Source organism: Coregonus clupeaformis, unplaced genomic scaffold, assembly GCF_020615455.1.
Source record: "Coregonus clupeaformis isolate EN_2021a unplaced genomic scaffold, ASM2061545v1 scaf0150, whole genome shotgun sequence".
Taxonomy (NCBI): Eukaryota; Metazoa; Chordata; class Actinopteri; order Salmoniformes; family Salmonidae; genus Coregonus; species Coregonus clupeaformis.
This window is the reverse complement of record NW_025533605.1, coordinates 457,501-463,901: the sequence shown is the minus strand read 5'-3', so window position 1 is coordinate 463,901 and position 6,401 is coordinate 457,501.

Here is a 6,401-nt window from a genome sequence, read left to right as displayed (position 1 = left end):
TATATTTTAACATAATATTATTCATATTAACATTGTTGATTACCTATACAGATCACCAATTTCTCCACATTATATTGTCTTACAAAGTTGGATTCAAATTGATTTAATTGTCATTTCTTGTCAAAGATGTACACAAAATACTCTGTAATGGCAAACAATTCTAACATTTCTTGAAAAGTAATGAAAAATTAAACACTAATATACCAGTGTTCAACCCCCTGAGTCAATACATATTATAATCACCATTAGCAGCAATTACAGCTGTGAGTCTTTCTGGGTCTCTAAGAGCTTTGCACACCTGCATTGTACATTATTATTTTCAGCATTCTGCAAGCTCTGTCAATGTGTTAATGGACATGGCCACACAGCAATTTTAATATTTTGCCATAGATTTTCAAGAAGATTTAAGTCAATACTGTTACTCAGGAACATTCACCGTCTTGGTAAGCAACTCCAGCGTAGATTTGGCCGTGTGTTGTAGGTTATATTCCTGCTGAAAGGTGAATTTGACTCCCAGTGTCTGGTGGAAAGCAGACTGAAACAGGTTTTCCTCTAGGATTTTTCCTGTGTTTAGCTCCATCCCGTTTCTTTTTATCCTGAAAAACTCCCCAGTCTTTGACAATGTCAAGCATACCCATAACATGATGCAGCCACCACCACGCTGGAGTATAAGGAGGCAGTTACTCAGTGATGTGTTGTGTTGGATTTGCCCCAAATATAAGGCTTTGCGTTTAGGCCAAAAAGTATATACCTTTGCTGTGTTTTCTTGCAGGATACCTTTAGTGCCTTGTTGCATACAGAATGCATGTTTTGGAATATTCTGTATATTTGTATTTTTTTCACTCTGTCATTTAAGTCATTATTGTTTATTTTATTTTGTATTTCACCTTTATTTAACCAGGTAAGTCAGTTGAGAACAAGTTCTCATTTACAACTGCCACCTGGCAAAATAATTACAATTAGTATTAACACTGGAATGATAGATGTGCAAGAGATGATGTGCAAATAGAGATACTGGGGTGCAAATGAGTAACATAAATAACAATATGGGGATGAGGTAGTTGGGTGGGCTAATTTCAGATGGGCTGTGTACAGGTGCAGTGATCGGTAAGGTGCTCTGACAACTGATGCTTAAAGTCAGTGAGGGAGATAAGAGTCTCCAGCTTCAGAGATTTTTGCAATTCGTTCCAGTCATTGGCAGCAGAGAACTGGAAGGAATGGCGGCCAAAGGAGGTGTTGGCTTTGGGGATGACCAGTGAGATATACCTGCTGGAGCGCATACTACGGGTGGGTGTTGCTATGGTGACCAATGAGCTAAGATAAGGCGGGGATTTGCCTAGCAGTGATTTATAGATGGCCTGGAGCCAATGGGTTTGACGACGAACATGTAGTGAGGACCAGCCAACAAGAGCGTACAGGTCACAGTGGTGGGTAGTGTATGGGGCTTTGGAGACAAAACGGATGGCACTGTGATAGACTACATCCAATTTGCTGAGTAGAGTGTTGGAGGCTATTTTGTAAATGACATCGCCGCCGATGTCAAGGATCGGTAGGATAGTCAGTTTTACGAGGCATGATTGGCAGCATGAGTGAAGGAGGCTTTGTTGCGAAATAGGAAGCTGATTCTAGATTTAACTTTGGATTGGAGATGCTTAATGTGAGTCTGGAAGGATAGTTTACAGTCTAACCAGACACCTAGGTATTTGTAGTTGACCACATACTCTAGGTCTGACCCGTCGAGAGTAGTGATTCTAGTCGGGTGGGCGGGTGCCAGCAACGTTCGATTGAAGACCATGCATTTAGTTTTACTAGTGTTTAAGAGCAGTTGGAGGCTACGGAAGGAGTGTTGTATGGCATTGAAGCTCGTTTGGAGGTTTGTTAACACAGTGTCCAATGAAGGGCCAGATGTATACAAAATGGTGTCGTCTGCGTAGAGGTGGATCTGAGAGTCACCAGCAGCAAGAGCGACATCATTGATATACACGGAGAAAAGAGTCTGCCCAAGAATTAAACCTGTGGCACCCACATAGAGACTGCCATAGGTCCAGACAACAGGCCCTCCAATTCGACACATTGAACTCTATCTGAGAAGTAGTTGGTGAACCAGGCGAGGCAGTCATTTGAGAAACCAAGGCTACTTAGTCTGCCAATAAGAAAGTCGAAAGCCTTGGCCAGGTCGACGAAGACAGCTGTACAATACTGTCTATTATCGACCGCGGTTATAATATCGTTTAGGACCTTTAGCGTGGCTGAGGTGCACCCATGACCAGCTCGGAAACCGGATTGCATAGCAGAGAAGGTACGGTGGGATTCGAAATGGTTGGTGATCTGTTCGTTAACTTGGCTTTCAAAAACTTTCGAAAGGCATGGCAGGATGGATATAGGTCTGTAACAGTTTGGATCTAGAGTGTCACCCCCTTTGAAGAGGGGGATGACCGCGGCAGCTTTCCAATCTCTGGGGATCTCAGACGTTACGAAAGAGAGGTTGAACAGGCTAGTAATAGGGGTTGCGACAATTTCGGCGGCTAGTTTTAGAACGAAAGGGTCCAGATTGTCTAGCCCAGATGATTTGTAGGGGTCCAGATTTTGCAGCTCTTTCAGAACATCAGCTGTCTGAATTTGTGTGAAGGAGAAGTGGGCAAGTTGCAGCGGAGGGTAGAGCTGGTGGCCGGGGTAGTGGTAGCCAGGTGGAAAGCATGGCCAGCCGTAGCAAAATGCTTGTTGAAATTCTTGATTATTGTAGATTTATCGGAGGTGATAGTGTTTTCTAGCCTCAGTGCAGTGGGCAGCTGGGAGGAGGTGCTCTTATTCTCCATGGACTTTACAGTGTCCCAAAACGTTTTGGAGTTAGTGCTACAGGATGCATATTTCTGTTTGAAAAAGATAGCCTTTGCTTTCCTAACTTCCCTGAAAAGTTGCATATCGCGGGGGCTATTCTATGCTAATGCAGTACGCCACAGGATGTTTTTGTGCTGGTCAAGGGTAGTCAAGTCTGAGGAGAACCAGGGACTATATCTATTCTTAGTTCTGTATTTTTTGAATGGGGCATGTTTATTTAAGATTGAGAGGAAATTACTTTTACAGAACAACCAGGCATCCTCTACTGACGGAATGAGATCGATATCCATCCAGGATACCTGGGCCAGGTCAATTAGGAAGGCTTGCTCGCTAAAGTGTTTTAGGGAGCATTTGACAGTGATGAGGGGTGGTCGTTTGACCACGGACCCGTTACAGACGCAGGCAATAAGGCAGTGATCGCTGTGATCCTTGTTGAAGACAGCGGAGGTGTATTTAGAGGGTAAGCTAGTCAGGATGATATCTATGAGGGTGCCCATGTTTACGGATTTAGGTTTGTACCTGGTACGTTCATTGATAATTTGTGTGAGATTGAGGGCATCTAGTTTGGATTGTAGGATGGCCGGGGTGTTAAGCATTTCCCAATTTAGGTCACCAAGCAGTACGAACTCTGAGGATAAATGGGGGGCAATCAATTCACATATGGTGTCCAGGGCACAGCTGGGGGCTGAGGGGGGGTCTGTAGCAAGCAGCAACAGTGAGAGACTTATTTCTGGAAAGATGGATTTTTTTAAGTAGAAGCTCAAACTGTTTGGGAACAGACCTGGATAGTATGATAGAGCTCTGCAGTAGATTGCAACTCCACCCCCTTTGGCAGTTCTATCTAGACGGAAAATGTTGTAGTTGGGGATGGAAATTTCAGAATTTTTGGTGGCCTTCCTAAGCCAGGATTCAGACACTGCTAGAACATCAGGGTTAGCAGAGTGTGCTAACCATATGACATTCTCCCAATCCTCTTCTGGATCATCCAAATGCACTCTAGCAAACTTCAGACGGGCCTGGACATGTACTGGCTTAAGCAGGGGGACACGTCTGGCACTGCAGGATTTGAGTCCCTGGCGGCGTAGTGTGTTACTGATGGTAGGCTTTGTTACTTTGGTCCCAGCTCTCTGCAGGTCATTCACTAGGTCCCCCCGTGTGGTTCTGGGATTTTTGCTCACCATTCTTGTGATCATTTTGACCCCACGGGGTGAGATCTTGCGTGGAGCCCCAGATCGAGGGAGATTATCAGTGGTCTTGTATGTCTTCCATTTCCTAATAATTGCTCCCACAGTTGATTTCTTCAAACCAAGCTGCTTGCCTATTGCAGATTCAGTCTTCCCAGCCTGGTGCAGGTCTACAATTTTGTTATTGGGCTTTTTACACTGATAACAAGTTCAAACAGGTGCCATTAATACAGGTAACAAGTGGAGGACAGAGGAGCCTCTTAAAGAAGAAGTTACAGGTCTGTGAGAGCCAGAAATCTTGCTTGTTTGTAGGTGACCAAATACTTATTTTCCACCATAATTTGCAAATAAATTCATTAAAAATCCTACAATGTGATTTTCTGGAGAAAAAAAATCTCATTTTGTCTGTCATAGTTGACGTGTACCTATGATGAAAATTACAGGCCTCTCTCATCTTTTTAAGTGGGAGAACTTGCACAATTGGTGGCTGACTAAATACTTTTTTTCCCCCACTGTAATTGGCTAAATAATTTGGCTAACTTCCCACCTGTGAACAAACACAAGAGACACCCACATGAAACCACACCCCGAAATCAACTCACGTTTGAATTCAGTCATGGCCGCTAACATTTCTTAATGAACCAAATCTATAATGAGGTCAAAATCAGGAAGTGAAGTCGCCCTTTAAAGAGATATTCAATGTCCGATGTGTTATTGTTACCCATCTACCAATCACTGCCGTTCTTTCTTTTGAAAAGCTCTCTGGTCTTTGTAGTTGAATCTGTGCTTGAAAATCAATACTAGACTGAGGGACCTTGCAGATGTTGTATGTATGGGGGACAGAGGAAGGGGTAGTCATTCAAAAGTCATGGCAACCCCTTTTATTTCAGAAAGAGTGAGTCCATGTACATTTTTATGTGATTTGTTAAGACACATTCTACTCCTGAACTAATTTAGGCTTGCCTAAACAAAGGGGGTGAATAAGGTCACACTACAGACTATCTACAGACTATCAGTAACATCTACTAACCCTAACCCTAACCTTAACCCTTATCCTAACCCTAAACGTAACCCTTACCCTAACCTTAGCCCTAAACTTAAAGAAGAACTCCACCTAAAAACAATATTTTGGTATTTGTTTCATTAGCCATTGTAGACGTAGTGTTGCTTGTCAGCAATCAAGTTTTCAAGATATGTGTCACATCTAACCCTGCTCCACCGCTCCCCCGCTCCCCCGCTCCGGCGCTCCCCCATCCCCCGCTCCCCCGCTCCCCCGCTCCGGCGCTCCCCCTGCTCCGGCGCTCCCCCATCCCCTGCTCCCCCGCTCCGGCGCCCCCCCATCTTCCACTACCCCGCTCTCCACTCCCCCGCTCCACCGCTCCCAAATGGTCAGCAAACAGGGACACTTACTTCGCCAACACCACGACCAGCTGGCGCAACTGGAGACGGCTATGGATGAGGTCCTCCGCATTCTTCAACATCTCAACATTACCAGAGGGGCATCACCTCCAACTAGCGGAAGATTTTCTACCACAAGTCGACCCAGCGAGCCCAGCAAATCCAGCAGTCTGCCCAGGTCAGCGATGCCCGTTTGTCCCTCCCGGACAAATATGACAGGACTCCATCCAAATGTCGTGTCTTCCTATTTCAGTGCTCCCTCTATTTCGCTCATCAGATGAGAGCCCCCACCACCGAGAGGTCCAAGGTTGCCACGTTTATTTCTCTGCTGACTGGACGGGCGTTGGAGTGGGCTACGGCCATCTGGGGGAAAGGAGGAGCTGGCTTCCTATGAGGGGTTCATGGCTCTGTTCAGAGGAGTCTTGGATCATTCGCCGGAGGGCAGAGAGGGGGGTGAGCGCCTACTCCTACAACGGCAGGATGGCCAGACCACTGCGGAGACCCTCGTGTTGTTTCTACAGCTCTAGTGGATTCCGGTGCTGCTGGGAATTGTATTGACCAGGCCCTTGCGTCCTCCCTGAACATTACCTCATACCCGCTCTCCTCTCCGTTTCCAGTTCAAGAGCTGGATAGTCGACCACTGGGATCTGGGACTATCACACACATCACAACACCACTCACCCTCACATGGAGTCCATACATCAAGATAGCCTTCCCTTCATCTTCAGTGACCCATCAAAGATCAGCCTCGGCCTCCCATGGCTCCAACGCCATAACCCCACTATCTCATGGTCGAGGACTGGGCACCCAAATGCCGGAGGACCTGCTTTCCCTTCCCATGTGGTTCCACCTTGGTTGAGAGTCCTGTGGTTGCCCTTCAGCCCAACATCCCGGAGGTATATCAAGTTTTTTTTCAAAACCCGGGCCACCTGTCTCCCATCTCATCGCCTTTGGGACTGTGCCCCTGCGCAGCCTCATCTA